This window comes from Pongo pygmaeus, chromosome 9, assembly GCF_028885625.2.
Source record: "Pongo pygmaeus isolate AG05252 chromosome 9, NHGRI_mPonPyg2-v2.0_pri, whole genome shotgun sequence".
Lineage (NCBI taxonomy): Eukaryota > Metazoa > Chordata > Mammalia > Primates > Hominidae > Pongo > Pongo pygmaeus.
The window spans coordinates 131439280-131450269 of NC_072382.2; the positions used below are offsets into that span (position 1 = coordinate 131439280).

The window sequence follows — 10990 nt, forward strand, 5'->3', positions numbered from 1 at the left end:
ACCCCAAACTTTTTCATTTTTCTCCTAGCTGCATTCTGACCTCAGTGAAATGGGTAGGGAGAAAAACTCTTTTCATCTTTCTGCTGATTGGCTTCCAATGCCAGGCCTCTAGTGAAGCAGGTAGTCTGGCTGGGTCCTGACAAGTGAAAAGGGGATGCTGGCAAGGTGGACAGAGACCAGGCTGGAAGTTGAGTCCTGGAGTTCCACAGCCACCTAGGATAAAGCTCACAGTGTTAACGTAGTAAGAGCACCAGACTAGGAACCAAAAGTTCCGGGGTTTGAGATGCTTGCTTAGGTGTCACTTAACTTTCTTGACCCTCAGTTTCTTCAGCCGTAAAATGGGGATAGTAATACCTTCCCTGCTCACTCCACCTAATTATGAGTTAGAATAAATGAAAGCTTTTGGAAAGCCAGTGAGTACTCCCCAGAAACAGTTTTTTACTTTGCCCTTGTTCCTTGGTTTTTGTTTTTGTTTTTGTTTTTTGTTGTTGTTTGTTTGTTTGTTTTGGAGACAGAGTCTCGCTCTGTCACCCAGGCTGACTGCAACCTCCACTTGCGGGTTCAAGCAATTCTCATGCCTCAGCCTCCCGAGTAGCTGGGACTACAAGCACGCACCACCATGCCCAGCTAATTTTTTGTATTTTAGTAGAGACGGGGTTTCACCATGTGCCCAGGCTGGCTGGTCTTGAACTCCCTTAGCTCAGGCAATCTGCCCACCTCAGCCTCCCAAAGTGCTAGACTTACAGGTGTGAGCCACCGCACCTGGCCCACTTTGCCCTTGTGAGCAGTCACGATGTTCCCGCCTACTGGCTGGTTTAGCCAAATTGGACCATTGCTGAGTGAGGGGTGGGCTCCCCTATGAAAGAGGACAATGTAGGTCAGCCCCCGGGGTTATCATTTGTTCCCCTCCTTTCTGTAAATTGTCTACAGGCACTGCCCAAAGAAGAAAGGGACACCATCCCTAGTATCAAGGCGCGACTAGTCCTGCCCCTGATGGCTGTGGCTGATCCACGAGGAAGTGAACTCAGACTGGGAAAACACAAACTGTCTCGGCCTGCAACATACATCCCATTGGCAAACGTATTGATAAACCCTAACATCGATAAGACATCTGTCTGGACCTTTCAGGTCTGAACAGACAAGGCAGCTGCTGAGAACCTGGGGAAACTGACAATCTGATTCCTCTCTGTGGTCTGAACCTTCCCTCTTCTCACTGCACCACCAGTGCAGGCCTCTTTGACTCACACAAGACCATTTTTTAGCACAAGGTCACCTCGAGGTCAACCGTCAACCCCCATGCTACAGAAACTCACCTCTGACTGCAAACCTCCAGGTTTATTTTTAATCTACCAAGCAATGAATTGGCACTTTTCACTGAGGAATGACTACTGGGCCCTTTAGAGCTGCTTTAAGCTCCGTGACTTAATGACTCTCCTGTTTAATGGAAGCAAAAGCCGTTTAAGTGGTCACAGCTGCCAGGAACTTTGCTAAAAGAATGAAACGTTCTGAGCAGGTTGGGCAGTAGCAGTGCTAATCTCTGAGCCCGCCACCCCTCGCCCGCCCTTATCTCAGGCTTGTTTTGACAGCACCCGGAGCTGGTCCCGTGAGAAGAGCAGCAACCTCGCTCCTTTCCCTTTTCACGTCTTCTGCAGCAGCCCATGGTTTGCTGCAGAGGGGAAAGAAGAAACAATGAAGCATTGTCTTGTTGAGGACCGGTGTGTCAGGGCCTCCTGGAATAAATATTATTTGCCTGGGAGGGGAACTGGCTGGAAGACAGCTAACAGTGTCAGGTGTGGGCTGGGGCGGAGGGGCGGGAGGGCGGTGATGTTTGGGTTTGGTTTCATTATTAGTTTAATCTTTTTCTCTCTACTGCTGTGGATTTTTTCCCCACTGACAGGCCATTAAGCATGAAGCTTGTGTCTTACCTGGCCTCTGCCAGGAAGAAACAAAAGAGATTTTCCAAAGGATGTGCCCTTGTGTTACTGGGGCTCCTCAGTCACTCCCTGTCCAGCTGTGCGCAGCAAAGGGTGCACACTGCAGGACCCTCACAGGGTGAAAGCTCCTCTGGGAGCCCTCCCTCTGCATCTGCAGCCCTGGCAGCCCCAGATGTCTTACCTGATGGGTTCACGGCTCTATCATTTTGTCCCTCAGGCAAATACTGAAAGGACAGCAGGCTCCTTTGTAGGTCTGGGGAAACTGGGCACCCCCTACCCTGGTATCCCAGTCAGTCAGCACTTATTGAGTTCTTTTTTTTTTATTATTTATTTATTTATTTTTGTTATATTTTAAGTTCTAGGGTACACGTGCACAATGTTACTGTATGCAGGTCACTAATGGCTCTAGCCTGCACAGTTCCTTCACCTCTTTTGCCTCAGGAGAGCCTCCAGAATAAAGAACTAAAGACCAGTGACTAAGAGACAGACACTTGAAGGATTGCTCCATAAAGGCCGAGCCCTCCTTATCGCAGAAGAATGAGAACATTTTCTTGTAAAGAAAACAAGAGCCCTGTAGCCTTTCCACAGCCACAGAGCAGTGGAGTAGTGAAAGGGAGCCTCCACTGTGCAATCAAGGGTCTTCTTTCTGGCCAGGCACGGTCTCTCACACCTGTAATCCCAACACTTTGAGAAGCCAAAGCAGGAGGATCACTTGAGCCCAGGAGTTCGAGACCAGCCTGGGCAACATGGTGAGGCCCTGACTCTAGAGAAAAATTAAAAAATTACTCAGGGATGGTAGCATGCACCTGTGGTCCCAGCTACTCAGGAGGCTGACGTGGGAGGATTGCTTGAGCCCAGGAGGTAGAGGCTGCAGGTGAACCATGTTCTCTCCACTGTATTCCAGCCTGGGCAACAGAATGAGACTCTATCCCCCCACCCCCTAAAAAAGTGTTTAACCATAAACCTTTCCCTCATCCCTAAATCCATTTTGGGTATAAGCCATCTACTCAATGGCTGTAATAATAGTTGTTGATGATTGAGAATGTACAGTATATGTTGGGCACTTGCTAAGTGCTTTCCATATATTATTTCACCATGTGGCAAGCCTGGAGAAAGCTTGGAGAGAGTGAGGAACTGCCCAAAGTCACACAGGTCATCAGCCTTCCTGAGAATGGCACCATGGCCTTGGCTTTACAGGCATGGCACTTGAGTTCACCTTCACGTGCTGGGGATCCTGTGTTCCCAGAAGGTAGAGACCCTATCTGTGTCCTTTTGTTAATTATTTTAGTATACAAAATAATTCAGTCCTGTGCTCAGTGCCATGAACAATTAGGGATTTAATACATGCTTTTTGAGGGTGATAATGATCTCACCATCCCAGTCAGTGACATAAACATTCCCTCCCTTCTCTCAAAGAGAAACAAAGGGCCACAGCAGGCCAAGCCACCCCAGGCACACTGCCGGGTGTGTGGAGACGGCACCAGCAGGTGAGTCCCACAGACACGGCTTTGGATCCCAGCCTGGTCACCCACGGCCTGGCCCCTGGGGTGCACCAGCTGACCTCTCCAAGGCCAAGTTTCCCTAAACACGGGAGAAAGTCACAGCACCTACCTCGTAAGGGTCATTGTGAAAATGAAGTGAGAAAATGCCCACCGTGTTCCCGCCGTGTTCCCAGCAGCCCTGCCTGGTGGAAGGCAGGTGTTCCATGTCAGTTTCCTTACTCAGCGCCCAGGCATCTTCTTCTTCTCATGGAGCTCTCAGCACTCGAGAACCACTTCAATAAGACCTGGAATGCAGTTTGTTGACCAAAGGAGTGCTGGCAGGGAGGGAGGATCTCCACTTGGGTGGCCTATCTCCTACCTCTGCTCTTGGTCCCCCTCTGCCTTGGGGACATTCCCACCAACACACGCCGCTGGCACCACACCCTGCTGACCAGCATGCACTGCTGTTCTTACTTACCCCAAAAGCCCAGACTTGAATATCCTGTTGTCCTCAGTGGCACGGCTGAGACCAGGCTGGAGCTTTTAAACAAGATGTAACTCAAGTGGGGAATAACATGCAACTAACTCTTAAGGTGACTGCTGCACCCTGTGGCCCACACAGAGAGGTTCTCTGCCGAGCCCCACTTGTCTGCAAACGATATCCTCCAGCCTGTCTAGAGTCCACAAGGTCCACGCTGGAGAGAAAGGGGCCAAGGAGCCAGATGTCTCTCTCCTACCCACGACCTACTTTCTGAGATCTTACTTCCATACTGAAGACAGGCCTCCTTCCCAGGGGATACCAGGAGTCAGAGTTCCTTTCAGTGGGTCTTGCCTTATTATATTCCGGAGTGTGGCGCAGCAAATAAATGTGTCAATTCAACAATAAACCCTGTGTCTATACATGCAATGCTCCCTGGAACAGCAGGGAAAGGGAAGAGGAGGGGAATTTGATTACAAGTGCTTTATATTTACGCTGTCTCATGAGATGCTTCCAACAGGCCTATCAGATATTTTAGGACCATCATTCCTAATTTACAGATAACAAAATTTTGGCTTGGAAAGGTTAAGGGAATGACCAAGCTAAGCCCAGTTCTCCTGTCTCCCTCCCTTGAGTTCAGGATACCAACCCAGTCGCTGAATCTTCCCCAGGAACGAGCCTGGGGCCAGGGTGAAAACAGGGCTTCCTGGAAGTGCTGAGTTAAATCGGCACTGGATGCAGCCACAGGCAAGGCGACATGGTGGCTATCCCTCTCTCTGCCAAGTTCTAGGTCAGGAGACCTGGTTCAAGCCCAGGCTTTGCCACTTGGAAGGTTGTATGGTCTGAAATCATTATTCTCAGTGCCTCAGTTTCTGCATCTGTAAAATGGTAAGGAACAAACCAATTAATATACAGAAAGCCCTTAGTGCCCTTCATGCCTAGAACATGTAAGTATTTAATAAATATCAACATTTTTATTAACACTGTTATTGCTACTGTTATTCCCTTCCAACATCTTACAAGAAGTAAATGGGATGACAGATGTGAAAACATGTTATAAGCTGTAGAGGTAAGAAATGACCACCCATGTATGCTGAGAAGGTAACAGGAAAAGGGACTTGGCCTTAGATGATGTCATTGAACAGCCTCAAACTTTCAACAGAAAGCACAGAAATACTCCAAAAACAGTACTCCAATAATTTGAAATCAGGCCGAGGAGTCCAAGTTTCTGCCACAGTTCCAGGGCCGAGGCTGTTTCCAAAGAGCCCTGTAATTGCTTTCAACCTGTGCCTCACCCAAACACCATGGCTGGCGCAGGTGGACACCTTCCGTCTCTTCTCCTTCCAGGCTGGGCCCCAGAAAGAAATACTCCAATAATTCACCTTGTGGTTTTCAACTTTAGACCAGATTGTTTGTTATGTATACAACTGTTTGCATTTCACTTACTTATCCTCAATCGTCACATACCTGGGAGGGAAGGAGGCTGCATAGAGCCCCCGGAGCCCCAGCCCCGTGTGGTTACACCTGCCCACGCTTCAGGTCTAAGTAGTCCTTGGGTGACTTAGTGTGAACAGAGCATACAATTAAGCTCTGTCTCTCCTTCTCAGCTAACTCAGGTGCAATCCTTCTTGACAGTCTGGAGGAAACAGGCAGGCTGGCCACCCAGTGAGGGGAAGTTGCTGCTAGCCCATTAATGGCTGAAAGCCCAATAGTACCACCCCTCACTGTCTTGTAGCAAAGACTTCTTGGCTCATGTTTAGAATGTTAGCCAAATAAGAGTCATCGAGTGCAACTTTATGGCAGCACTCGGCTGGAAACAGTGGGGCATCTAGGGGAAGTGTCCGTGCTAGGTCCCTGCCCTTACACAGATCAGTCTGGCTGATGGAATGAGACTAATGAAATGGAAACAATGAGCAAATCATAAAAGGCAGTACTGTCATGAAGAGTTTGATTTTATGGCACAGAACGCAATTGTTAGAGTAGGGAGAGATGGCCAAAAGCTAGAGTGGGCAGGGAAAGGCTCCTGTGGGAAGAGGTTTGTTAGCTGGGCCTTTCAGGTATGCTGGAGTTGAACTGGTGGGAGGGAGAGTGGCATTCCAAGTTGGGGAAGCTATGTGAGACAATCTAGGAGACAAAAAAGAACAAGGGCTGTTTATAGAGCAGAGGCCAAACTGGCATGACTAGAGTAGAAGGAGGGCATCCTAATTCCCAGCCTTATCCACTGCTTTGCAAGAACCAGGAAAATGAATTCCTACTGGCCATAAAACTAGTTGCAGGTGATGTAACCCATCCTATTCGGCCTCCCATATTTACAGCTATGCAGGAACAACACTCTGAAACTCAGTCTCCTCACTCGTAAAATGGGATGGTAATACGTGCCCCTGGGGACCAGTGAGAATTAAAAGAGATAAGATGCACTGGCTCCCAGGGGCAAGTACTAGCAGACAAGGAATAGGGCAGTCCTCCCTTCACACTCCACAGAGAAGAAATGTCCTCCAACTATCCCAGGAGGCAGAGCCCAGCTCTCCTTCCAAACAGCCTTGGAGTTGCTTGGCCTCTCCACTTCTTCAACGAAGTTGTGGGCAGAAGACAAATGCAGAGTTCTCTTGTACCTGCCAAGGAGAGAGAAGCAGACCCTGTGTGAGTCTCTTGCTGTTGACATTGATCCACAGGGGGTGCAGGATGGGACTGAGGCAGGCCCACCTGCCCGGAAAGCCTGCCTGTACCCTGACCCCGTGGGGCCCTAACAAACACCCTCCCAGCCACAAGGGCTCTGCAGAGCTAAGCCAGCTGTCCTAGGGAGGTGGGGACCCTCCTCCTGCCCTGCCACTCTTTCTCCCGGAGAGGACAGGCAGGTGGGCATGGCCACAGGAGAACCTCTCGAAGGTGCTAACTGGCCCAGGGAAACAGAGGTGGCCTGGTAGGGCGTTGTCTACCAGAGATTTAGAGAGCGTGGGAGAAGTTGAGAGGGAGGAGGAAAGTGCACGCCGTCCTGCGCGCAGCCTCGCGTTAGGGAAAGCATGTGTGAGAAGTGGTGGTAGGCGGTTGCTAGGCTTGGAAACAAACAAACAGCCAACGAAAAGGCTTCGGAAGGAAGGAGTGTCTAATCAATCAGCCCCGAGGGACAGGTCCGCACTGCCTGACCGTGCTCCTCAGCCTGGTTTCAGGCCACCGAGTCCAAGTTTCTGCCACGGTTCCAGGGCCGAGGCTGTTTCCAAAGAGCCCTGTAATTGTTTTCCTCCTGTGTCTCACCCAAACACCAAGGCTGGCACAGGCGGACACCTTCTCTCTTTTCTCCCTCCAGGCTGGGCCCCAGAAATCAGTAGAGGAGGGAGGAATCAGTCAGCGTGGCCGTGCCTGGGAGGAGAAGCTTGTGGGTCTGTGGGGCTAAGAGGGAAAGGCGAGTGGCGGATGTGGGCCAGCGGGAGCCTGGAGGGGTTGACACCGCCTGCTCCACCGCAAGCCCCTGAAGGAAGAGCCCCGCTGTGCCCCGAGAGCCAGCGCGGGCAGGTGTAACTACGCGGGGCTGGGGCTCTGGGGGCTCGGCGCAGCCTCCTTCCCTCCCAGGGACACCGCCCAGCTGCGCCCAGCCGACTGCGCGGGCCTTGAGACGCTGGTGGCTGCCTCGGGATGGGCCTGCTCCTCGCGCACATGTTCAGGGCCATCCGGGAGCCACCGCGCTGCGCCTCTGCTTCAGGTGCTTGGCTAGAGAAAGGGTGGCAAGACGGGGCAGTGCGTGTGCGCGCGCGGGTAAGTGCCTGTGAGTGCACACATATGTGAGCGCATGTGTGTTTGCGCTTGTGCGTGTCCACGGAAACCAGAGGAAGCACCCTCATTCTAAGCCGCCAGAGGACTGCCTGAAGCCGCTGGATAGAAACTCCCCTAGAATGTAAGCTCCGGGGGGGAGGGAGCTTTGTTTGGTGGCTGCTGTATTCCCAGTGCCCATTGAAGTACCGGGGACACAGTAGATGCTTAATAAACAGCTGTTGAGTTAATCAATGGACTCTAGGAATGGAGGCAGACCGGCCCTTCTGGAACTGGAGAAAGCACAAGGCCACATTTCACCGCCTTCTCTGTTCTTGGTACCAGCCCTGGCGTCCCCGGCAACGCCAATCCTTCTCATATCCAGGTTGTGCCAAGTTTTCCTCCCTGCTCGTGTTCTTGCACCTTCTCCCCTTGTCTCTGTTTCCTGCTGGCCCCTGTGTGTAAGCGTCCCCAGCAGTCACAGTGGGAGACAGGAAGGCGAAAGAAGCAGACTTCTGGAAATAGAGAGCTACCAGGGTGGCCTCTTCCTTCTGGAAGGACACGGAAGGATGGGGTGAGACTGGCGCTCTTCTTCAGCTCCTCCCTTTGGGAACTGGGACTTTGAGCTTCAGTTTCCTCACTTTGAAACAGCAGCTATGCCTCGCAGGATTGTTGCAAGAAGTCAGGCAGGAGGCTGAAAAGTTCTGGAGCACATGATAGGTGCTACAGAAATGTTCGTTTCGTTTCCTGACTAGCATCCAACAGTCTGGGAGTGCCCCAGGTGTGGCTGAGGGTGGTTATGGTTTGAGAATCACCACCAGAACACCCCTCCTTTTTTCACAAAATGCCTTGAGGAGAATTTAATGGCTGTCGAAAATTAAGGCAAGCTTCATTTCTAAAACATTCAGGAGTCAATATGTTGTGAGTCATGTATTCCGTCGGGGCCTCCACTCACTCCGGAGGGAGCTTCTCCAAGTAATTAAACAACGATGTTGTGATCAAGCTGAAGTCCACCAGCCCCAGCCTTTCCATTCGGGACCTTCTCCTGCACATGCTGCAGCTGCCTCCAAGACTACTGCGATGGAGATGAGCAGATTCTTCCTTCACTTGTAGAGGGAGACACTGCGAAAACCTAATGCTCTCAATAACGCTTTTCATCTCGAAAGGAAGGATCCGATTTCACTCTTTTCAGCCTGATTTAAGGACCCACCAGAAATAACAAACTTCATGGGGTAATTAGGAAATTATCCCCTTACAAATTGGTAGATGTCGTCTTTCTTTTCCTTGGGACGAGACAGAAAGGATATTGTTTGTCTTTTACCATGGTGAAGCTGCTGCAATTAACCATGCCACCTGGGAAATGGTTCACTTGTGGGTAAGCTGATAGCTTGCTGTTCCAGGGTGTGCCTGCCAAGGTACTCCAGAATAACATGTTACATCCTCTGTGTACCCTTTCCTGATGAAAGGAAAACTTCAATCACATTTAGTTAAAGGAGCCCTTTAAACCTGGCCTGTCAATATCCTGGAGGTGGAGAATTACACCAAGGTTAAGAAAAGGTTTCCCAGAACTGGCTAGACATGTATTTGTTTAAAGGGATTAGGTGCATTCAGTCTGGGCCTGATCAATACTGCCTGTTCTGGGGTTTGTGGAAAACAGTGCAAATATCCAGGGAGAACCTAGGAAGTCCCTAAAGACCCAAGGAAGGATTTTTTTTTTTCTATTTGATAACAAGGAGAAATCCCTACTGTAAGGTTTCTAAATCCTGACCTGTTTTAACTTAGGAATCTTGTGAAAAGTTATTGTAAATATAGACCAAAAGGCCAATGGTAAAATTGGAATTAACATCAGCCTCTGCCTTTCACTCTGACGTACTCTGTCTCACTCCTTTCCTCCCTCTCCTGCTGTCTCTTACTCTGTTTCTCTGTGTCTCTCTCTCACACACACACAAAGCAACAACCCAACAGGCTTGACAAACCTTAGATTCATTAAGAGTCTTCTGAAGTTTTCAATATGCTAAAAGATGTACCATAAGAATATATGTGTGTATGCGCATATATGTTAGCATTTCTGTTTAGCACTTGGTATATTCCAAAAGCTCTTACACACATTTTCTCACTGTGGCAGGTGTTATTATCCACAATTTTACCAAAGAGTAGACTGAGACTGAGACTCAGGGAGGTGAAGTGACTTGGGTAACAGTGTGCCATCAGGGTACGGTACAGCCAGGAGTGAATCTGCCCTCCCAGCACATTAGAAATGACCATCATCTCATCCAGCTCTGCATAAAAAGACTCCCATAATTAAATTACCACTCTATAGTAAAGCCCTGATTGCAGTTTCATCTGCGGCCCCTTCCAGAAGTATTTGCAATTCATAATCCACATGAAAAAAGCTGTTAGTAAAAATTTCAGGTACCAGTAACAGGCTAAATAAAGGAAACAAACATTAGGGTTTAAGATGAGTCAGGGACTCTTGAGTTGCGAAAGTTGGCAGGAGATTTGTTTCTAGGAGCCTCTACAAGCCTCCTGGATGCCACTCTGCCTTCAGCCTGTCCCCTTCTAATCTGCTCTATGCGGTGCAGACTACTTGCCTCAACAGACCCAGACACACAAGCATCAGAAGGGAGGACTCCCTAGCGCAGTGGCTCCCTGAGTGTGGTCCCAGGACTGGCAGAAGCAGCATCACCTGGGAGCTTGATAGAGATGCCAATCCTCAGGCCCTGCCCCAGTGCTGCTAAATCAGAAACTACGGGAGAGGGGCCCAGCAATCTGTGTTTTAACAAGCCCTCCCGGTAATGCTGGTACACACTAAAGTGTGAGTACCACTGCCTATTGCCTACAAGAGAGTGCCCAGACACCTCCCAGACCTCCCTAACTGAACCTAACAGGTTCCTCTCCTCTAACCACACCCACCTAACACTCACTGTTCTCTAAACATTTCTTTTTCATGTATCTTTGATGCCCTGTTCCTGTCATTTGGAATGGCATTTCCTTCTTCCCTGCCTGACAAACTCGTATTTATCATTTAAAGCCCAATTCGAAGATCTCTCCCTCTTGAGACTTCACGTGTTTTCTCTCTGCTGAGTTTTAGTTACTCCTTCCGTACGTCCCCTGATGGCACCCGTGCATACCTCAATAGCATCACCACATCGTGTTCTTTGACATGAGCCTTATGGTGGACTGGAATCTCAAGGTAGCCCCCGTACGTAGTGTTGTGCCAGGAATGTAGTAGGTATTTAATAAATCCAGACTGATTAAAATGAATAAGTGAATGCATGAGCCCAAGTACAGTCATCCTTTGGTGTCCCCAGAGGATTCATCTTAGCACCTTCCCAGGACACCAAAATCCACAG

The 10990-nt window shown here is 49.6% G+C and overlaps 1 long non-coding RNA gene across 1 annotated transcript; it reads right to left on the reverse strand.

Annotated features, from left to right (window-relative positions):
- Positions 1-1338: 1338 nt before the first annotated feature.
- Positions 1339-6505, reverse strand: LOC129008147 (uncharacterized). Its single transcript, XR_008492477.2, has 4 exons — positions 6247-6505; positions 4543-4771; positions 3546-3720; positions 1339-1666 (listed from the first exon to the last, which is right to left on the reverse strand). It is a non-coding gene; the product is annotated as an uncharacterized LOC129008147 (long non-coding RNA).
- Between the last annotated feature and the right edge of the window lie 4485 nt (positions 6506-10990).